Source organism: Aythya marila, assembly GCF_965140915.1.
Source record: "Aythya marila genome assembly, chromosome: 14".
Taxonomy (NCBI): Eukaryota; Metazoa; Chordata; class Aves; order Anseriformes; family Anatidae; genus Aythya; species Aythya marila.
This window is the reverse complement of record NC_139055.1, coordinates 4,285,774-4,310,862: the sequence shown is the minus strand read 5'-3', so window position 1 is coordinate 4,310,862 and position 25,089 is coordinate 4,285,774. Positions and strand designations below refer to the sequence as shown.

Below are 25,089 nucleotides of genomic sequence, written 5' to 3'. Positions count from 1 at the left end.
GGACTTCTTTGCCTGCTTTTACACTTTTCTTGCTTTGTAGTGCTGCTCTCCCTTTCACATACTACTTTCTTGTTACAGTACAATTTATCCCAACATTGCAGCGTACTCATGCTTACTTTCCTCCCACCAAGTTCCAAAGATGCTTACTGACAACGACAAGCAGAAGGATGACAAGGCCACAGCTTTCTATTCGGATGACAGGGTGCAACCTCCTCGCAACCACTGTTTTTCAAGCTCAAATTGATTCCAGTACTGGAGATACTAAAACCCTTTCAACCAGTCACAGACTGCAATAGGTGGGAGATTCAAGTCCATCAATATCTTATGTCTTTTTTTTTTTTTTCCTGTTATTCTACTAGCATGCTACACACTGCTGCTCAAAACTAGATTTTGAATATAAATTGACTGTGTCCTGATGTGGCAGAAGATTTGCATACATAAGTATACTAGTTCTCTATCTCCCTTAAGATGATACCATGAGAAAGAGCAAAAGAATCTGACCTGAAACTGTAAGTCAAAAAAATGCATGTCCTATAAAATGCAGCACACCCCTATCTTTTTACTTTGATACAGACTTACCATCTGCTGAGTTCCAGAAGGAAACAACCAGCTTTCTCATGGTTTTTGAGCTGTTCAAGATCCCTGGTTCCAGTCACATTGTGCATAGGCATTTCTTCCCATGTCTGCATTCACACAGAAAACTCCCTAGCCCCTTTCCTTGTATCAAGCCACTTTCTCTACTTGTTTACAAGGAGTCTGAGACCCTCATTTTAAAAATGCCCCGAGTGTTCTAAATCTAGACCTCTATGATTTATACAGAAATACTTACGCACTTCCTCATGATCTTGCTCTTGTATGCACCTTTGTAATTTGGGCTTCATTTGTATTGCTTATCCATGCCTCCATGCTATTTCCTGTCTTCATATTGTCAACTTACAGCTCATTCTTTTTATAGTGGTTTTTTTTTTTTTTTTTTTTTTTTTTTTTTTTTTTTTAAGATTGAATGCCTGGAGGAATGAATTCTGAATGATGTGTGCTTTTGCACTTGTCAATCTTTTACAGTCTTTAACTTAAGATCTTTTGATAATCTTTGTATTTTAAATGCCAGCAGCATGTAGTTTAGTGCCATTGTGGTTGAGATGAACAATAGTGTTTAGAGAAGAGTGACAGAAAAGATTGCTAGTTCCTGAGACTTGTTCTCTGCCAGAGACCTGACCTGCATGCCTACATCCACACTACTACTATGGGAGAGGAACTTAGAAATGTGGCACTCTGTATTATTAACACAGTAATTTCCAACCTTCTCATAGGCTAATATCTGCATTTTGTTTTGCCTCTATGGACTTATTATCTTCTCTTGTATTTTTCCTTCACATTTTTCTCAGCTTAAGTCTGAGAACGCTTACTGCCTTTGTATTCCAATCTCTACTGACTTTTCTGAAAATTTCCCTACATATTTGGTTTCATATGCAGTAAAAAAATCTGGCTCAAGTACAGTTTTCTTGTTCTAGCCATCCAGCTTCTACATGTGTACAACTTTGAACATAGCATTATAGCCAGCACGGAGGTATGCAAAATACGTACTAAATACTTACCTATGTTAGTGTCTTGCAGGTGGAAAAGGTGTAGAACAACTGAACTGTTAGTTTGCAGTCAGCTACACTTTCACATTTTAAAAAAGGGGATTAATTTATTTTTACTGGACTGTTAATTAAATAAAGGTTACTATTTGATGCTTAAAAATTAATAATTAAGATTTCATTCTATTTTAGTACAATTGAAAGCTTATTTTGGATTTATTACCAGTAGAAAACATTTTCTGCCTCTTTCTGGACCCTGAAAACATAAACCATAGTATCATGTCTTTGTATCAGTCCAACTCAAAAAGTTCAATATGAAAGTAATGGAACTACTGCAATGCTTGAAAGGGAATGTTTTAAACAAGGAATACAACTCATGTTCTTTCTCAATATTGTAACTGCAGTTCATGATTAAGAAACTGGTATTACTCCGCTTTGTATAAACAACAGCTGTGTATCTCAGGAGAAAACAATACTAATTTCTTCCATTGGATCTCAAGCATTTACAATTTTTTAATATATATATATATATATATATGTATACATATATGTACACAGTTTTCAAATAATCCCTCATTCTGCTTTTCCATTACTCTTTTCTTGTATTCCTACAGAAAACAAGCTATTGCCTGTGCTTGGCATGTTGTCTTGTTTATGCTGTTCAGACATTTGTCTGTGTTAGGTAGGTGCAAAGTGTGACTGTGCAGCACTTTTTGTCTAGCTTGTGCAGGCTTTAATATGCATAACTCATGTTGTAAGCTGCTGAACAGTGAAGCATTAGACAATAAAACCAGACCTTAAGCTCCACATCTTTGTATACAAAATGTGATGGTACTGAAGTTAAAAAGACAAAACAAAACAATAACCTTCATATTTATGAAAGCAAGCCACACTGAGGTCACACCTCTTCAAGAGAAAAATGATTTCTCTTAAACCTGTTGTGCCTGACTTCTACTGCCAGATGCTAACACTGCTGTTTTGCAAACACAAACAAACAAACAAAAACCACTGATCAAAACCAAAGAAACAGAAAAAAAAATTAAAAAACTTCAAACTTACTTTTATGAAATTGAAAATAAATTATATGTGCTTATAGGTAGTTTGTGAACCTGGCCACTTCCCGCGCAGCCCCTATGTCTCGTAGTCTACAAGCTCATCAGGGCAGGGATCAGATGCTGAAAAGCACTTAATACTGTATACAGGATGAATAAATAATGCAACAAGTCTCAAGGTCATAAGGTGAAAACAAGACATGGCTGGAAACATTAATGTGAGCCCAAGCCTCAGCTGCTTTTATGAAGTAGAGATGATGCTAAAATAGTGTACCAAGACAGAAGCTATACAAGTCTTGACATCTTTCAGAAGTAATGGTCTAAAAATAAACAAATAAAAAATCAATATGCACACTAATTCCTTTTCCTTAGCTCTTGAATGAGGAATCTTAATGGTTCTACAGTTCACTTAGGTCTTTCTGAGCTACTTTACAGATAAACATAAATAAAAAAGCAGTTACGGAATAAGGTGTCTATCCTCACAAATGTTTTTCTCAACATAAATTGTATGCTAATACTGTTCTCCACAACAGCCATCAGCACTTCGCTGGATCAACAAGTAAACTTGTTCACACATAAATAGTTCACAGGGGCTGAAGATGTTCTTCAGAACCTGTGGAAACAAAATTTCCGGACCTCTTTCATATATGTGCTGTCACACATGTAAGGTGATACTTTAGAAAGGTAGACAGGAATTTTCTATTAACATTCTGCCATTTGCAAGTTCAACAGGGTGAAAAACCATGTGAAGACAAGAAAAATAAGGAGAAGCAAAAAGTAATCAACTGATTTCATGAACTGAGCTGTAGCAACTGAGCTGAGTTGTAACAAACCAAGCTCAAGCATTAACTCACGGAGTGACTTTCTCTAAGTGTTACAATACATGTTAATCATCATGTGTTACTTAAAAAGGTTCCTATTTTTCACTTGTGAAGTTGATGAAAAATGTTTTAAATTTAAACTTGCAAAAGCTGCTGTGAGCTGCTGTCCTCTTTTGAGGACATTCTACTTACAACAACAAAAAAAAACCAACTAAGTTATATGTTGCAGAAATGTGCTTTTCTTAAAAAAAAAAAAAAAAAAAAAAAAAAAAAAAAAAAAGGAACAAGCAATCACAAATAAATCCTGCCTCAAGACCTACATAATTCAGTAATACTATCCACCATTTCAGTCTCAGAAGTCATAACTCCTTTGATGGTATTCTCTTATTAACAATATGGACAATCTAGTTAATACATAACCAACATTTTCTACCAGTATTCCCCTTTTAGCAATATGGAAAATATTACTGTATTATATAGTTGCATATTAACTATGTTTTCTACCATTGGGAATGGAAGTTTCTGCCACTGAGCCTTCTCCTACCGTCCCTCAAACACCTCGCCTAACGTGCTCATGTCCCTCGTGTAAAACTGCACCCACCCACCCCAGCACCAGAGAAGGCACTTGGTCATCACCCGCCTGCAGGACATCCACCAGTAAGCTTTGAGGGACTGCACAGAGACCTGACCTGAAAAACTAACTTCATGCACTTACAAAATACCATTGGCAGCCTTATGCAGCATGGGAAGAAGCACCTTGTCCGATGGTGCTGAGCTGCCTGACTTTCAAGCCTCTACATGTGTCCTGTTATTATGGTGATCAAAATTGATACACACAGGCAGTCTTAGGTAGAAACTTTTGATTTTAGACTCCCAGACAAGTATCTCAGTCTTTGGATGTTGTATCCTTTTGGTTGTACTGCATTAGATAGAAATCTAAACAACAACAACAAATGGTTTTAGATTGAAAATATATGGAAGCTTTCAGGCTAATTTGTCTGTTACTTTTGAAGTTTTACCTTTGGTCCCTCCTGGAATTTTTATTATATTATGTTTCAGTTAAAAGGGCAACAGTGGCACTAATCAAAATACAAACAAATATATGTAATTTCAAAAATAATGTTTTATAAGGCCAAGACAACAAATTGCTCTTCACAATGACACTAACATAGTGGTATTTCATCTATTCTGGAAACTGGCATTTTCATAACACAACTGTGGTAAGGAAAGCCATAAAGTATGACTACAAACATTGCAAAAAATCACAAAGATTAATTTTATCTTTTCAGTTACCTTTTTGATTTACATTGCTTTTTAATTAGACCATTTCTTTCTCTTTTCAGTCTGTAAAGAGATAATGTTTACTGCATAATGGTGACACCACTAATTCAAAACAATAATAATACCAATAACATCTTGTTGCAGGTAATAGATTGTGCTGGACAGAATCACTTTTATCCAACTGATCTGTAACTGCGTTTTATCTGTCCCTGCTATCAGCTTATCAAACTCACTTTTTTTCCTGTTTCCTTTGATAAGAAGCAGCCCATTTTGACATGGCATCAGTTCTAATTCATAAGAACAAGATAACAACAAACAGTAACAGTAATGTAAACAGAATCAGAGATTGAATAATTTAGCATGTGTTCATTTTAGAGGGATATCCATGTATTCTTAAACTTTTTAAAATGTATGTTTTAAACACAACTACTACAGAACTACTATTTTTTAAACACAACTACTATACTAAAGTATTTTAAATTTTCCTAGGGCATCAACAATTTACAGTTTATCTGCTGGCTTCCAGCTATTACATAATGGGTAATTAGATGCTGAAGCTTCCAGTGACTTAGAAAAATAGTCTACATGTTAATTGCTTTTACGAGTCCTTTAATGTAATCTGGTGACAGAAAGAATTTTGGACTGCCTATGAACAAAAACATTACTGTCAGCAATCTTAATTTCCTTCCCTTATTTCCCAGAAATTTCTTAGGAGTTTTGACAGATTTCCTTTCCTACTCCTTGCACGCTATATATTTTTTACCACTATCAGATTTTCTAATTGCAACCAGTGGTCCCTGACCATTTTCAATGTAGTGTCTCAGCTACCACTAGATTTCTTTCCTAAAGAGGCAACTGTATGTTCAATAGGCTTTTTGTTCCTAGTACAAAATGGTCTCTTTTTCTTGAACAGTATCCTTTTCGTGAAATTACAACCCAAAAAAATCCTTTCCCTTTTCCTTTTCCTTCCCTCTCATTCCCTTTCCTTTTTCCTTTCCCCTCCTACATCCTTCTGGTGAGTCCTTCACCTTTGGCCTACTTGCAGACACAGAACCTCAAGCAATCTCATCTTGCTCTCGATAGGCTGACAGCAGTGAATCTTTTGGGAACAAAGCTAATACTGCCACTACACAGACTCCTAAACACGTGGCCTACAATGATGTCTGTAAACACCTCTCAAGAAGTGAGGTGAATGTCTAATGATGCACTGCCAAAAGCAGAATGTTTCTGAGATGAAGTTGAGAAAACATTGAATAAATATGGGAAAATGGAAACAAAAAAAAAGTCCCCACAGAAATGGAAGAACAATATTCAGAATTGTCATGGGAATATAAAAACACAGGAAGTTTCAAAGCACTACATAAATACTGTACCTTGTTCTCAACATCAAGAATTATGTTTAGAAAAGAGTAGGTGAGACAAGTATACAGTCAGGCTTAAAGAGAAAATTTTTCCTGTCTTCACTAACTTCAGCCTCTTGAAACAGAAGACAAAACTTTCAATTACAAAAGGAGAAGAACATAGCAAGAGAAAAAATTACCTAGGAAATGAACCACATGCCTTAGGGAAGAGAGTAAATCATGGGAATTTATACACATGATGCTACGAGAATGTAACCTTTTTACCATGGTGTCTACTTCAGTCCTACAAAGGAATGGAAGAATTCCAGTTCAAAATTTCTACCTAGTTCATTCACATGTATTAACTATGGCATAATCCAGAAAGTTCACAAGTTCCCATAAATTGATGATCTTCCTTAACTACCTCCTGTGAAATGACGCAATTAGTCAATGGCAGGAGAGCGAGGTAAAAGAGACAGAAATTTCAAAGCAAATCAGGCTGAACACTGAAACTCATCACCACAAGACAGAAGAATGACTACTGAATATAATCAATATCTAAATGATTTTATTCAGGCATTCATTTGCCATGCAGAAGCTTGCCTGGCTTCAGCACCAAATCTCTGAATAAGAGTTCCAGCTGATGCAGAAAGCTGCAGGAGCACCCAGTATTCTCCACCTCACCTAACAACTGCTTCACAGATATTTAACAGGCATACAGCTGCCCACAACGAGGACTGCAGAATCACAGAATTTCTAGGTTGGAGAATGGGGGTCTACACCACGTACTGTTTTTCTCCTCTTATGAACCTTTCAGGATGATTTAGGAAAACGTGTCCCTGTCAATATTGTGTACTATGGTGGGTTCACAGCAGATTTCACAGTAGATTTGGCTAAACCTTCCATAGGCTAACAATGGGCATCATTCATACTACTACTGGGCAGTCAGAATTTAAAGGCTACTATCTTGGATGTGGATGCACTGCTGTTTATCAAATTGGAACCACACACTCAGGGAAAACTTGAGTTTCTAAAGTGAAATATTCTTATTTAGAAAATAAAAAATCATAGATGCTGTTTTTTTTTTTCTCTTTTATTATGCCTTTGGGGGATGTACCATGGTGTCACACAGGAAACAACATTATTTTTTCTTACACCTGTGCATTCTCCAGTTATTCAAGTATAGAAACCCCCTATTTGAAAGTCCTGTGCAAATTGGAGCATACCACGCACCATACTTATCAAGTCTTCCTAAAGAATTGTTTTATAAATACACAGTTCTTCCAGAGAAGAAGAGCTACCAAGAAATAAGTCTGTACTTCTGTGAACAACATGCTGCTGAGGTGCTAAGTCCTAGCTCTCAGAAGAAAATATATAACCACCAACTGCATCCAGAATATATCTCCAGAGCCCAGCTGAAAGCAGTACATGTATATTCAGAGAAAGTAGGGATGGGATGGGACGGGAATGGATGAGGGAGAATAAAAATAGGAGTTGATGTATGATGGGACTGACCAGTCCCATCCTTACAGAAATCACAAAACTTCAGTCCTACCAGTGCTTATTACACCCTGTGCCTAAATGGTTTGACCTCTCCCACCTCTATCACAAAGAATGGAATTGCTAGCCTCAGGACTGTGTAAAGCAGGTGGAAATAAGTGCTTTGCTTGGAGAGTGCAAGGGGAACAAATAATAAACTCTATCCTTCAATGTGAGAAGAGAAGCAAGAAAAGAGATGCTGGTTGGCACGAGGAAGGAGATGACTTGTGCCTCAAGAACTCCACACATGGAGCAAGCAGCCTACCCTGGATTCAACATGAGCAAGACTGCAGACAAGAGACTCCTCTTGCTTGTTGCCTTATAAAATTCAATTTAGCAATATCTCATAGGTCTTCACCACCTCAGTTTATCAGGATTTCCTGCTCATGATCCTACTACCACTTAGGTACACCTCTGATCTATTGAAATAGCAATATTATTAAGGAGATATTTAAGTAACAATAATAAAAACAGAAAGAGCAGATTACCAACATATGTAATTGCCCAAAAAGCAGCCAGACAGATCTATTTGCAAAAACAGTTCTCAAAATTTAGAGTTCAAAGTATTACTCTATCACATACACTACTGGTGAGCTGCAATCAGGCCGTATGCTAGTTAGTACAAATCAGAATAAGAAAGATTTATAATTAAACTAATCAAAATCTTACAGGAGGTATAATAAGTACTTTTGAATTTTTGATGTGACATGCTGATTCTCACATTTCAAGAACTACTGCGCTACGTGAGACAAGCACCCTATTGGGCTCCATCAAATAGAAGTCTACATCTTAGAAATCTCAATTCCTTACACAAAACTCTATGTCAGACTATAGAAACTGATGTGCATATCTGAGTGAAAAACTGACCTTTGTGAAAAGAACCTTCCTAAGGGCACTAAGAACATATTACAGTGCGTAGAGTCCTTTGAAACTACAATAACGCATGTGTTCACCCTCCAGTGCTTCTTGAGAACACTTGTTTTCTAAACAAACATACAAACAGAAATCCTACACACCCAGCGGAGTTAATGGTTTCCATAAAACGTGTATCACAATCATTGATTAAAAAAGAGAAATGATTGCAGGTTCATAATAGGATGTCACAACAGTTTGCTTATTCTTCTAGGGCTAAATATACATTCTCTACCTTGCCAATACAAATTAAGTAATTTGATATTGTTATGGTCTAAAATTTTGACTTAATTTGTTGGTGCTAGGATATTCTATCCATTTAAGTGTATCTGATTCTGACACATAAATTATTTAAAATCTAATACTATCTTCTAAAAAACCAGTACTTCCAACTATTCAACTTTCATTGCTAGCACTCCACAAAATTCAACTGGATATACATAAAAATCAAACTTTTCTATAAATACTTTTATATTTTTAATTACTTTGGATCTAAAAGCTACACTCCCTCTTCACGTGGTAGCATCACAGACTGCTTTATCAAATGAGCTTGGGAATAGAGTGGGAAAGAAGACTGTGCCAACTCTATTGAGGTCAAGTGGATTGAAGTCTGCTTGTGCTATCTGAATCACACATTGGCAGATGAAAAGACATGCCTTTTACCATCTGTAAATTTTCATGTGCCAGATTTTGGCTTGCCATGCAAGTATTTACTGTGCTGAGGTACACAGAAAAAGAAAAGGAAACAAGAAGTTTTAATCTAGATTTAAGATGACAGTACTAGATAAAAACAATATATGCTTATCCATTTAAACTCAAGTACTAAGGTAAATTTATCATCCACATAGAGATGTTCTGATTAAAAAAAAAAAAAAAAAAGGTAATACTGATGGTCTCTCAGTGCTTCCATGTTTTTATTTGTGCACACTGCAGAAGAAAAGAGGTATGTGGATTTTCACAATGGCCTTGAAAATGCCACTTCACTAAAACTGACCTACATGCAAATGGCTGATCCATTCAGGGTTTGCTGTTTTGAAAGAGTACTTGCAAATGCAAACAGCTACATAAAATAAAAGTTGTTGCTGAGGAAACAGAAAGAATAAGGAAAGTAAGAATGACTACGGTGGTGAGGACAAGAAACAGGATGCACAATAGAAAAGATCTTCACTGGAGCAGGAAAACTGGACTCTGTTTTGCAATACCAAGTCATGTGGTGGACTAAGGATAACTCCAATTAGCTCTTATAAGCCACATAGGCTATGTTAAATGAGCATGGCTTTTGCTTTGACCAGAAGTAGTACACAGTGTGAAAAGAAAATAACACTGATATATTAATCCATTTGCTCCATTGTTCTCCACTGTTCCCCTCTTCTTCATTTCTAATCCCATTCATAGTACTCCCTTACTTCTCCAAAATCTTTACTGTGAAGACTGATTTTTCCCTATATTTGTCAATAACTTTTAAAGAAAATGATGTTTTTTTGTTGTTGGTTTTTTTTTTGTTGTTGTTGTTTTGTGTTTTTTTTTTTGTCATTGTTGTTTTTTGTGTGCATCAATCAGATGCCTACTGAAGCCAAAATGTAATCCAGTATTTACACATTTGCATTCTCCGAACAGAGGTTGCTTTTCTCTTGGTGCTAGTACAAAGGAGAGAAAGGTAGTGTAGAACTGGAAGTTGAAAAAATAGAATTTCTATATGAAAAAATACTCAAAAGGCAGACGTAGGCACATAATTTCTTTAATTGCTCTCATTTCAGTGGGATTGACTGCCCTTTTGTACTTCTTCCTTGTTTTCCATGTTCTTCAGGAGTCAAACTTCTATCTGAGGAAGATGAAGTTCAACTTCATGAAAGGACAAAAAAAAGTTCAAAATAAAGGGAAATTGGAGAACTTCAGAAATTCTGCAACTAGCTGAAATTCTGATCAGTTGTAAACCAAAACGGAGGAAATTCCTTCACAGATATCTATGTCAGAAACAAAATCCACTGTTTCTGGAACAGAAGAAAGAAAAGCCACAGAAGCACGCCATAGAGATACTGCAGTTATTGTGGGCACACCTTTAAGCAAATGCAGTTCTGGCAGAAGGGAACTATCTCCAGACAGAGCCACAGCCCTCCCAGCCCGCTGTTGACCACGTGCCTTGCTCACAGCTCCTAAGTTTTGCTGTTACAATTCTGCTTTTCTGCAGTGGTCTTGCATCCCATTTGCACAAAATACATGAATTTGTGAATGATTTCCGTGGATCAGAGGTCGGAATATTTTACAAGATAGATGCTTAAAGCTACCACATGCACATACATGCTGTCTTGCCGTACTGCATGCAAATGAATCCATTCACAGTCCTGCCCTAGCAGTGACCATTACAATTTACTCTCACAGGCACTACAAGCACGCTATGGTAAAGGGAAGGGACTAAACATCCCAGCTCTGATTTTTACGATTTTCAATTAAACTTATTTTTCTGTTGGAACACGGATCACCTGCTCCGCCATGCATACTTCTGTATTATTAATTTGTTAGCTTCCTCAAATCACAGTTGAAAACCTTTCAGCCTTGGTTTGCAGCAATAAATTCAACTGACAGCTGAAATTTGGAACGCTCACTTAATATTGATTCTGAATGTAATAACAAGCGACATGACCTTTTGGAAGGTGTAAAATATGGCTGCCACAACATCTGTGCCACATTTCTTGCTGTTTAGTAATATGCTGTAACAGCATGGAGCTGGCATTGAAGTTAAGCTTTATAATCAAGTAGATCACTCCATCTCTGGCTTCATTAAAACAAAATGACAACAACAACAAAACTTAACAAAGAAACACCTTAACCCTCTCCTCAGCCCCAAAATGCTTCCCAGACCTAAAACCTGCATGCACATCCTGCAGTACTTTATCCTGCCTAAGACAAGCAATATTTGACTACCAAAAGAGACCCCTCTGTCAGACACAGCGATTGCAACAGCCTAAAAATCAGTACTGTGAGAAGGGATTTGACATCAAGTAGCCCAGCCGAGTATCGATTGGGTTAAACTGTTTACAGTTACCTTCCTCTACATGAGGAAATGCCTTTACATCTTTGCTTCTGTTCTGACAAGAAAAGAACACATTAATACCGTTTCTCTGTGCTCTGACACCACGAACACCATTTTAATCTAGCATTACCCCGGGATACCTTGAACTAATTTTGCTAGACTGGATACAGAATTGGTTGCATCTGATTTCATTTCAGCAGTTTCCTTTGAAGCGCTGATATCTTTAAAAATATAGTCCAAGTGGGCAGAGCAGCAATTTCTGTATTTTTAAAAATCCAATTTAAATAACTTCAAATTATCCAGTCTCATCAACTTTCAAAAGAAGAATTCTGCTACAGAAAACAAAACCCCCACACGTGTTATGAAGAATTTTTTAAGTATCGTCTGATGTTTTTTATTGGCATAACACGTAAACTGAAACAACAAATCCCTTTATCCTTACGAACATCTCTTATCTCTTAATGAAAAATAGATATACTGAAGCAGGTCTTTACCACATTTTTTTCTTTTTTGTGATTTTGTGTTCTATGCTACCTAACACTAAGTAGCAGCTAAAATTTAAATGCTTTAAAACTCATATTTCAAGAAAAAATAAAATCCTTTATAGTTTACAGGTAAATAAAGCTTACAAATAAAAGATCTGTCACAACTCTAACAAATAAACACAAGGAACATAACACCATTTTATTTTCTAAAAATCTCAAGACCATATACAGCAAGATTTGCTAGCATACATACCTGTACTGGCCTGGTATTATATGGGTAAAATCTACATCAATTTAATTATCAATACCTCACAGTTACACATAGAAAAAAAAAAAAAAAAAAAAAAAAACATTTACCAAGATAACAGCTCCCTGATTATTAAAAATTACACAAAGAATTGAAGCATATAAATGTACACCAAGTATATAGAAATATTCCTTGCAGTATATCCCTCTGGTAGTAGGAACATATTCCCAATATATAGCTTTCAAAAGGCATTAAATACCATTCCATACATGTACTGACAAATGCTAATCCACACACATTACATGTAATTAATATAAGTATATTTGACTGCTACTGAAAGCAGGATTAATCTTTAATGATTACTAGATACTAAATGAATTTCATATTCTAAGATCAAGCATATAGACACCAAGACATTACAAGAGCTAGTATTTGTCTGTCTCTCCCCTGTGCTGAACATAATTTAGCTTAATTATATAAGATCAGCACCTGAACCAATCGACTCTCCCATTGTTGCTCCAATAGATGAAGCTGAAGCTGTAACAAAGCATGGTGACAGACTGCTTAGGCAACAGGAGAGGGAATGATGAAAAAGAAAGAATTGCTAAATTGTTTCAACAACGATGAAGGCTGGAACTCATTTGAAGGAGCTGAAGAATAAAATAAAATACTTGAAAAACTAGTTAATGATTGAGCTCCCTCCAGGCTCATAATTGGCTATTATCATTGAGGAATAAATTCTATTAAAGGACAGAGTAGTAGAAAAAATATTAACAAAAAACCCTGGGAGCCCATGGGTTTGGTGTTTAACAAACCCATTGGTTTATCCCCATGGGTTTAAGGAAGGGAGGAGCTACAAAGGAAGAAGGGGCACATGGGAAAAAAGCACAGAGGGGCACTTTCCCACTCTTGCTCAGGAGGGCATTCAGACGTTCTCCTTGGCTGTCTGCCCACTCACATGCAGAGCTTGGGCAACAAACAGGATTTCAGGTTCAGTTGGAAATCTTAGATGACCATAATCATGGTGACTTAGTAGAAGAGCATGTGTGGAAAAAGGCCCGCTGGTTACAATGGACCGGCAAGGATGATGATGAGGAGGAGGACTACCACTTGAGTGTGCAGGTACCAGTTTGAAGACATCATGAAATGACTGAGATTGGGATACTGAGAAAGCTTAGGAAACTAACTAATAAGAAGATAGACTGCTGATTTCAATAGCAGTGTTCAGGGTTGTCAAGAACAGTCTCTGGGGGAGCAGCCCCAAAGGACCTTCCCCAGGAGGTGCAATGTACCACACACAGTGAGGTACTGCTAGAGGTACTGCAGAGGCTTTGCTAGGAGTGCTGAACAAGCCAATGGGCAGTGTTGTAGGGTGGCATGTACCTGTGCAAAGTCATTGCCATGCGGGGAAGTCCTTAATAACATTATGTTCAGCTAGGAAAAGTAAGAAAAGAGAAGCAGGCCAACTATAGGCTGATCAGTCTCGCCTAGAACGATGCCTGAAAAGAATTTGAACTACTTCCCTTTGGAAACCTTTTCCAAGAACATCAATATCAAGAAGACAAGGTACAATAGTTAACCTGGATTTACGAAAGGGCAAATCATGCTTAAACAGAATAATTACATTCTACAATGAAATGACTGGCTATGGAGGTGAGGAGAAAGCAATCAACGCAGCGCTTGGTTTTTAGTGAACCTTCTGACAACCCTCTCCCACAGCATTCTCACCTGCAATCTAAGGAAACATCATTTACACATATGGAGACTCTTAGGTGAGCCAAAAAATGCCTGAATTACTGGGCTCAAAGAGCACCAATCAATGACTCAATGACCAGCCAGCACCCAACAGCAAGCAAAATATTCCAGGAGTACTAGGGTCCAGGTCATTCAGTACCTTCATCGGACAGCTGGACAACGAAAGCAAGTACACTGCCAGTGTATTTTTGCTTGGTATTGAACTGGGGATGTGGCTGACAACAAATTGCAGAATTTCAACCTGGAGGAACCTTTAAGCTCATGAAATGGCTCACTGAGGCCTCAAGAAGCTTCAGAGGGAAATGCAGACTTCTCCAAAGGCAGTGGAATAATCCCAAGCATCAGTATGGGCTGGGAAGTGAACAGCTAAGTGGCAGCACTGCTAAAATTCACTTTCTTTAGTTCTATAGAAGTCACAAAACTACTCTCCTCTGTGACACGAGCCTACGCAGCCACGTGTTTTGTTGCTGTCAGTAAGAAAGAAAAAAAAAAAAAAGGAAGAAAACTAAATGAACTGTAGTATTTTCTAGTATTTTAACATATTAGGGATAACATGGGTCAACAAAGTTTGCATATTTATTGTTCTTGTTTTGTTCTTTTGTTTTTGCCTTTTTTACTTCTACCTTACTAAAAAATAATCAAGTCCCTTTAATTTTTGGTCTTCTCACCAATCAATTAGTAAATACCAATTTCAGCAACACCTGGCGGTTTTTTGTTGCTGTTTTTTTACCTCCAAAAAATTCCTCCAAAGACTGGACTTGTTAGCTGTTTAGACCTAGATGCAATAAAAGATGCAACCACTTGCAATTAAGCATGGTGGCACTTGCTTCTAGTTGGGCACCTGAGATTCTCCATAGATAATACGGCAAGAATTAGGTAATTCAGAAGTGTGACTAGAAACTACAACAAAAACTCTGGAGGCTTCTCACAGAAACACCTTGAGTTAGCCAAAAGGAAGCACAGTGTGTACCTCCAAATCACACCCTACCTCTCCTTCCTGCAAAGCACAGGCACTGAAGTCCACATTGCAGGACTCACATCTGTTCATCTGGAATCTAGACTTTTGAATATTTAAATTTCCAAGGCTGGAACAGATAATCCAAAACCCTGCCTACAAAACCAGTATGTATTTAAAAATAAAATAAAATGTGTAAAGAGGCAGTTAAGGCATAACAGTAGTTAAAGTGGATTAATAAACAAGACTGATACAAAGAGCAATCATATGAGATATAGAACTACATTTATTTTAATTAAAAAAGTAACCCTGTCCCTAAAGAATAATCTTTAAACTATCATCAAAACTTAATTGTATATGAGTCTAAAATACACTATTCATAAGGACAAAATGAAAAAAAAAGTTAAATTTCATGGATGTTTCCAATTTAATGTCATCAAAGTATGTGCAGTGCTATTTTGTTACAAGAAGTTTTAAGTTCGTCATAAAATGGAAATTAATGATAAAGTAGCATAAATGCGATTAATGCAGCATTCAGTGGTGGCACACACCAAGTTATGTGCTTTCTAACATGAAACTATGGGCGCGATGCTGTAGACATCACAACATGTGGTCTCTAAAACTGATTCCAGGTGTGCACATAGAAAGGAAGGTATTTCCTTCAAGTATTGTATTCCTCAAAGCAACATCTGTTTTACTGAGATGTCAGGTACTGTCTCTGTCACAAGGCTTTCTTAAGTGACACAGAAAATCAACACAACATGTCACATGAGCTTGTAACTACAATTTGACTTTCCGAGTCTGAATCAAAAATCTGTGGTGGGGGGGGGAACATAACATCTGGGAAAAAAACAAAACAACAAAACCCAAATCATAATGTAAGTACTTCTTTATGGAATTCCCAGCTAAACTTAAGGAGTTATTCTCAGATAAACTGAAGAATGTTTTATTTGCCCTTATTCTGTCTTCAAGCTGCAATGAATTCCTTCAAAAGAACTTACCTGCATTTAGCTTTGATGTTTTTTTAACAAGTGCAACTGTAGAGTCTGTGCCCCAGTATAGCACTCTGTGAACTTCCGTGGTCAAGATTTGTTTCAAAAGTTTTAAAACATCCAACAAGGATAAACACTGCTGTCCAGAGTTTTATAGTTGATTAAAGTATGCCAGTTTAATAGCATACTGTAACTCCTCACTTCTATAATTTGATCTCTAAGTAAGTATCTCACTCAGTCCTGTTGCTGTGAAAATTGTGGGTTTTGTTGTTTGTTTTTTATGTGTCCATCCCCTTAAACTTGTCTAATATAAATGCTAAGCCAATGAAAGATTACAAACCATGGTTATTGTTGCTTATGAATTTCTTTAGAATACCTACAAACTGGGACAAATTTTGAGAACACCCGAAGCTAAGCTGTGTCTGACAGCAGCTGAAGACTAGCACCACTGGTGTCCCAGCACCATGTGGCATTAAGACAAGAAGTGGAATTAAGACAACTGATGCTGAAGGCACAGAACAGAGCCCTGTAACTTGTATGGGAATTCAAAAATGAAGTAGTCTTCTATCTTCACTTAGATGTTTAGCATCCTAAACATCTTAGCTTCAACTAAGTCTAACATGAAAAAAGCTACCTAACCACAGTCAAGTAGTTAGCTCTGTAGTTATTAAACAGAGATACATGCACAACAACCAGGAAATTTCTCCCATGGTACCCTAAGATGAGGCAGGCAGGATGGATCACTCTGTAAGTGCCTGTCTTACTTCACTGACAATTAACTTTGATTAATAGCGTATCTTTTATATTAGGGCAAATTAGACAGGATGAATTCTATCTTTATTTTCTTATTTTCAAATAATGAGAATCTTAAGCCCTTGGGCCAGAGGTTATTTGGAGTCTATAGAATGTTAGAACAATGTAATTTGCCTTACTATGCCACTTGCGTCACCTACCTTTAATCTCTCACATATTAGCATATGCCAGTCTGTATTACCCTGTTGAATTTGGTGCTATTTATGTCTACTGAGTCACATACACTCTATTCTGTTAATGTGACTAACCCCTTTATTTGGTACTTTGCTTCAAGCTGCAACTCCTAGAAGGAGCTGATTATTTGAAAGCCTCAGTGTTACAATCTTTCTAGCTTCAGGAAAAGACTTCTTAAAAAAGGATGTGGGTGTAGCTTAAGGATTTAAAATAAAAAGGCTTTGAAATATAATCCATTTATAGCAAATAAACTCATGATTTTGTCAGACTTAGCCCATAACCTGCACCTCAAAATTATCTTTATTTTTAGACCTGTTATTTAAATATACATGTATTGTAACCTTGTTGATGGAAAGAAAGATGACAGCTGCAGAATCATCTAGACAAAAGACCAACATCTAATTTTCATGTTTACTAGTGTTATACCATGAAAGACAAGGGCCTTCCCCCCCAGTGACTTCCCTCCTAGTAAGATACTGTATCAGTGACTTCTCTACACCTTTCAGATTACAGTGAGTCATTCTTGCATTCAGTTGCTTTGCTTTCCTGTGCTTCTAATAGGCGCAGTCCCAGCCTAACTTTACTGCAGCACTGAAGACACATGGCTGTACGTAAAGGCTGATCTGCTAGAACAACAAATACGAAGCCATCTCCTTTCATCACCACCTGTAGAGTTTGGGCACACACGTGACAATGCACAAATGCCAGGATGGTAATCTCAGGCTACGGGCGAATTCATCTCCCAGAGCTACATCATTCTATGCCTGCACTGGACAAACCTCACTGTGGATGTTTACTGCGAGAGTTGACGAGTTCATCTACATACCTATCTGCACGCGCATCAGTCAGTTGCAAAAAGTGAAGTGAATAGGATAAGTAGAGCTCTCCCTTGACACCCTGAGCATGAGCATCTATCCAGTGATCATAAATATGCATTCTGACAATGTTCATCCACCCCAGTATGCAAGTCAAGACTGGAGATAGCTAAGAGTAGTGAAACTCACCCTCAGAAGCCCACAGTTTCCAAGTTATTTTTCAGGAATATAAAATCACCAAGAACAGACAAATGCAGGACATTTTTGGGAACTTCTGTAACAGTGCTTTTTTGCTACAGGTGAAAACATATCCACGCAGTCAAATGGAAGAATATTCCAAGCATCCTATTAATCATAAATACAGAACAAACATATCAGTGCAACCGAAAATCATCAATGCTAATGCAGAAGGCATCTCTGATTAGAAAATGCTCAAAAATGATTATACAGATGAGCAAGCCTGATTTTTGGGATCATCTTCCTGCATCTTACATGTAAATGTAACTATTCTGATAAATCAGAGTAGGCAGGAGCACAGTAAAATACTGAGAGTTGTATTTGAGTTTAAATTGATTTGACCAACATTTTAGGAGGGAAGCTGTGATTAACTGTGTATCTGTCACTGCAGACAGGTTGCGAGCAGAGTTGTAAAACAGGGGTGAAGAGTTAGGGGGAAAAGCTTCTCATATATATTAAGACATCCTAGGATTTGTGAGTTTGTGACCCTGGTGAAAGTCATGTTATATACATAGTTAAAGAGAGAAAGGAGAATCAAAAGAGCTAGGGAGATGAGTTTAATCTGGAAATGAGTCTAGAAAAATAATAGAAGCCATTCACCACTAAATCACAGAATAGTAAAAACCATCCCTTTCTTGTCCCTATTTCTCTGCTGTGCCACAATAACGTCGGTTATTTCAGAAGAACTGGTAAGTGAGTGGACAACAGGACACATCTCTTGCCCGGGAAGAACTGATGGGACTGTGCGTGCCATCTACTGGCTGGAATACTCAAATATCCCTATGTACAATTGCACACTGCTTGACAGGTGGCATATCAAAAAAAAAAAACACAGATTGGAAAAAGGGGGGAAATATGGGCCAAATAGCCCACATGGTACTGCTGAGCCCAACAGACAGGCAAAGAAGCAGCAGCAGGCAATGAAGATAAATGCGGAAAGAAATGCAGAAGAGGCAGAAGCGGGGGATGCTGTGCTGGAAGCTCGGAGCCTGAAAAGTGCCTCTGGTGTTTCTGAGGGATGTGCACTGCTCAGCTACATGCCTTCCCCTCCCAGTGTTAGGCTATGTTTTCCAGAAATGTCTTCCCGTGTATAAGTTAAGTCCTAGCTAAAACAAAATTATATTACAGCAAAACAGCTCCTAGGATGACGACACATATGAGAACACATAGGTGCTCAAACCTGCCAAAGATAAGGCCACGTAAGAACATGCAGAACAAAAGCTGGAATACTGAGACCCTGTTTTCATGAATCCCTGATGCTTGCGTATTTACTTTCTCTTTCAACCTCTAAGGAATCAATTAAAAAAAGTCACATTGAGAATGCAGCACTTCAATAGCTCTGCTGGCAACAACACTTTGATTTGTTTGACATTTACTGATCATCTGGTAGGCTGAATGCTGCAAATTCTAAGTTGTAGAAAGACAAAGCTAAGGAAAAAAGCCCAGCACCATGAGGCTGGACGAGCAGAGAAGCTGGGCTAGCTTTCTGTTAAATGACTACAGGCAAACCTGAGAAAGGGAAGAACCAAGCACTGGGGTTAAGTTGTACTCAACTGAAATTCTTTACTCCAACACGATATCTTAAAATGGCAATGTTTTCAACAACAACAATGAACCTTTATGAAATTTTCAGTGTGAACAGTGTTTCTCTTTCTCTCTCCATTTTTACATTAGGCCCCTCTTCCTGCCACTGAGTAGCTCATCACACTTTTAACACAATGCTCTTAATAAAATATTGTCTGAAAATTGGATTAAAATAATTAGAGCACCACAGAATCGTGTCTTCAAATCCTGTTGATGCTGACTCAGACCAGCATTCAAAAACAGTTACAGAAACCTTCATGGAAATGACATTTTAAAATACCAGATGATGCAGAACACTTTTCCACTTGTTCTCTCTCTTCATGAGTGCTCACTTTCCAATACTAGCATGAACCACAGCTGCATTTCACTGCTGACAGGTAGCAGTGGTTAAAGGGTTAAAGATGGTGTTATGGAGCTTCAGCTTCTGAGCTATGCAGAGGAAAAAACGGAAATGAAAGCAGATTTCGTCTTAAGTCAGGATATTTAAAATCATTTTTTTTGAAAAGGGAAACAAAACCGTATAACAATTTGAGCTTTTATCATACTGAGTTTTAATCACAAGTTTTGACTTTACATTAAACTTTGCCCACTTTGTGTGACAAGGGTCCTTTAAAGAGAACAGGGACTTTACAATGGTTTCATTTCTAACTAATAAAACACTTGGAAAAGACTATGAAAAACCTGGACAGCCATGTACCATCACTAATAACTTGTTAGCCTTCATTACTGGATGTTTCAAACCTTGGTGGAAGTGAAAACTTCATGTAGAAACCTCTGGTAAAACAGAGGTATAAAGTTGAATTGGGAACGTTTAAATTTTTGTGATGAATAAAATATGAAGAGAATAAAAGAAGCGTCTACACTTTTTGTTATTATTTACTACATGAGGCCATGTAGAGCCTTTTGCCTTCAAAAGTGCAAGATATTTTTCTCAAAAACAAGAAACCACTGCAACAACTAGAACTTCTAACAAAAAAAGTGAAGTCTAGTCCTCTACATTACCATCTGTTTCTTAATGTGACTCTTAGCATATTTACACATTGTAATTGATATTAGGATTCCAGTAAGAAATTTTAACACCACAAAAAAATGTGAAAGGATCTAGAGGTGTCACTGAAATTGTCCACAATCATCCCAAAACTATTATTTTTTGTCCTCCATAAAACCAAATAATAAAGACTTTCCTCAATCCACACAATGGATCAGTCAAAATTACTTTTACTTCCCAACCCAACAGGCAGAGTGGGAATTTAAGCATCATTCAGAAAAACAGTAAGATCCCCAGGCTAGTCCAAACCACACTGAAGAACTACAACTGTTGATTCTCCCCCCAAGATATGTGCACTAGTTCCTGCTGTGCTTAGTCTTCACTTGAGAAAGACTATAAAACAAAGTAAAATTGTGCATCTGCAGCTGTTTATAAAAATAAAAATGAATTTATATGGATCTACAATCTTATAAACAGAATTTAATTGTTACGTCTTTTCCCCACATCCTCTTAATGTCAAGGTTTACCCATCTCCATTCGGACATAATAGAGAAAGTTTACAACCACTTAACTTTTGATCAGTTATTTCCACTAGAGAGCTTCAATCACCTAGAGATTCTTAAGGGAAGTCAGTAATAACTACGTGTTTTCACTTGGTTCACCTTCTCAGGTATGTAACTAATATCTGACAGCTGAGCTAAGAACCAGAAAGGTTTGCTGGTCTCAGTCTTCATCCCAGCGACTGGGTTTCTGTACCCACAAACTCACCAGTTATAGTTAAGCAATTGCAACTTAGCTATCCTGTGGCAGTAACATCTAGTCCCGCTGCACATCTTACCTGTGCTAAAAGTGATCGCGAAATAGAAGAGACAAAAATGCAGAGAACTACTCTGGCAACTCACTATTTATACAAAAAGGTTAGTATGACATAATTATACTGGTTTACTGTTTTTGAAAATGAGTTGTTATGGCAATTCTCTACAGATACATAAGAAGAATTCATTCTTTGCTGATAGTAAAAATAATGACATGCAAAATCCTTTTTTGACAAAATATAATAAAATCTAATTTGTATTTTTTCATCACACGTTTTCACTGAAAATAGCTATCAAACAACAGTATTCTTGTTCTAGCAAAATTACTTCTATCTACTTGAAAACAGGTATGCTCTGCAATATATTACATGCACCCTGTGGGTCCACCATTTTCATACACAAAGCACCACAAAATCTGTAATTCTGTTAAAGACAGGCAATTAGGTATGGCACCTAAATCTGTAGTAACAAAATCTTCCAGCAGTCATCTTTATGTGATAAATGAATGAGAGGCATTAATAGTTATTACTCCTTTCCATTTAAGAAAAACTTCAGGAAAAGCCCAAGGATATTTCTGATATATTTTCAAGCTATTCGTTTTAATTCATTCAATTCTACTCTGCAGTAAGGCTGCAAATAATTATTGCACTATAGAGAAAGTGTAGTTCATTTTCAGTTAATAACAGAAATAGAGATCTTTAAAGTATTTTTCCCTTTGGAAAAAAAAATATTTATTTATTTATTTATTACTTTTCCTTCAGTTTAAGTATTTAAGTGACTTACAGTAGGTAGCCCTTAAAAGAAAAACACACAAATGCATCTCTTTGATAGGAAAGAGACAGTAACATTTCACCATCACTTTAACCTTGTTGTTTATCATCACCTATTGCACCATCCTGCACTGTTAAATATCTTTGAAAACCTCTGATAAAAAGGTTTTTATCCATAAATCTACTAGTGAATTCCTTCTCAAGATAAAAGAGAGCTTTATTATCTTCTACTTACATTTTCCTCATGCAGCTGATTACAGCTAAGGATGAAGAACTAAAAAAAAATGTAAGTAACAACAAAAAGCCACAACAGAAATCAAGTTTTACAGCATAATGTTAAATGTGGTTCAGCATTTGCCTCTATTTGCCATTGGTGAAGCTGCTGCACACAGTAATCAGAATCTTTGCCTAATCCTGAAAAAAAAAAAAAATAATGAAATGACTTTACATGAAAGCTATACAAAGAAACTTGAGTCTTCATATACTCTAGAGAAATTTAAGGATCTTAAGTTACAGATAAAATTCTTCCTATAAAAAAAAAAAAAAAAAAGTTTTCAAAAGTCTGTGAAGCAATTTTGTGATTCCTTTCTAAAGAAAGGAGACAAAGAGACAGAGCTTCTCTGCCTAGATGGAACTGAAAAGTATTTTTTTTTCCTCGTCATTTCTGTCTTCTCTGGGTATATAACAAGATGCACTCAACTACTACTGGTTATTTACATAAGGAAACATTGTCTCCATAAGAGCAGAATTAATATCAAAAAACATCTTGCTAACCTGACCAAGTCATATATTGCTCTCTGAAGTTATATATATATATATAAAATATTTTTTTCTTGCAGGATAAAATTTAAAACCATATCTATCCAAACCAAAGGCATACTTAAAATGCCAAATAAAATTTTCCTTGACATAAAAAAGTACCAAGTCTTTTTTTTTTTTTTTTTTTTTTTATTTAAAAAGTGCATTCTGATTTAAAAAGTGCATTTCATGATGGTAACCAAATATTTATCAAACAACCAGAACATACATGGAAAAAAATGAAAAAAAATGCAATTAAATAGGAATCTTCTATCAGTCTGATCTTTCATTTGTTGCTGTTCCTCTGTGCAGTGTTACTGTTAAAACTGGATTCAAATTTTTAATCAATTCCAATATTTAGATGTTACATTCTAAAAGAAGTTAAAAATCAAAACTCTCTGCATTATGGTTTCCTTGTGAACTCTCTACAGTAAAAACAAGTGTATAAACTTAAATTATAACTACCTACTATATTCTGTGTATTCATTATTATATTGATTTGATGGTGCCCTGTAGATTTTGTACAAATTTACAGTCACACCTAAATTCCATTTCACTAACATGGTCTACAGCCTACGCACCATACCAATAGTATTAAATTAAATATCCTGAAAAACAGCTGTACCATTATCAGAAGTAGTGCTGGGACGTTGCACATTATGGGGGTCAGTATTTCCATTTCAATGCAATAGTACAGCAAACAGTTTTACTATGGTCTGGCAGAACTGGGGGGATAGGAGGGAAATTAACTAAACCAGGAAATGGCAAATATTTCTTTCTTTTCCCTATTCTTGTGTCTGAAAGGAGACCCCAGTAAATGAATACTATATAGGTCCCCATAATTCAGCAGCAGGTCATATTAATTAAACACAATTTACAAGATCGGAGATTTTAACCAAGCCAGCATATGAGTATTTACCCACTTCTACCTGCGAGGCTATTGAACTCCGCTCTTTGATTCTTGTTTCGCATAAAACAAGGAATTTATTCTAACTCCAAGAAATTATCATACAGCATGACTGACACAACTTATGGTCTTCTCTCAAAGAGAAAATATCCTGTAATACATCTCCACAAAATAAACAATATACACTTCTACCCCTAGCCCTTCTTCCTCCCTGCAGACAGGCTCAGCGTGTGGTTCCTGAGGAATTAGTTGTAGAAGAACTCCCCTGCTGACAGCAAAATGCCAAATGCACGTCCTGCACATGTAATGTGTCTGACATTTCCACATCTCACCAGGTTAATGTTTCTGACAAGTGCTTAAAAATATATGTCTTTAAAAATGTGTGTTTATTGCTGCCTTCCTATCTCCATCTTATAATACTTAAAAATGTTATTTTACCCAAGAAGCCACCTCTACATTTGTCTTTCTGAAACCAGGACAGAGGTAGAAGTAATTGTATTATGAGAGCTGAATACCTTTTCGGAATTCAATGACTACATTTCCGTTGAAGAATGATATGAAACGTGCAAATATTATCTTCCTCATACAAAACAGAACCATTGAAAAGTGAAAAGAACCAACATGATAGATAAATATAATGGGGTCAGCAGTGAAAATGTTTTACCCACCCTTCCCTGTTTAATGTTGTTACTCTTTGCAGTAGGAGACCTCGGGAAAATACGCAAAATTTTCAAGCATCAGAGCAATTTCTTCCCTGCTTCTATTTTCTCCCCTACAAGTGCAAATCCCCAGTTGGAAACTTTTACAAACCAAACACAGATCTGGCATAGACACAGGACTGGTGCACCAACTGTTGTTGTAGTTGAGTCATTGCAACGGTTTTTCTTAGGGAGCCCTGCACCACAGTATTTGCAGTATTAGTGCAGTACTAAACCAAGATTTGTGCTATTTTCTAGGAAGCTACAGTAACTATCTTCAACATTTTATTCATATTTTAGACAATCAGGCTCAAACTGAAAGTTCTCTCTTCTTTAAATTTAAATAGTTCAGGGTCTTCAGTGCTCAAAATTAACATTTAAATAATTTTACAGGACTGTGCCTGCTAGACTTTGTGTGCACTTGGCAAACAGCCTCATGCCATCAGACACTATGGGCGTCAGATCATTATTCTCAGAACTGCTGAAATGCTTCTGGGCAG

General features: G+C 36.7%; 1 protein-coding gene across 1 annotated transcript in view; it reads right to left on the bottom strand.

Moving 5' to 3' along the window:
* Positions 1 to 25,089, bottom strand: part of TENM2 (teneurin transmembrane protein 2) — a 782,568-nt gene that overhangs the window by 255,327 nt on the left and 502,152 nt on the right. The window lies entirely within an intron of this gene.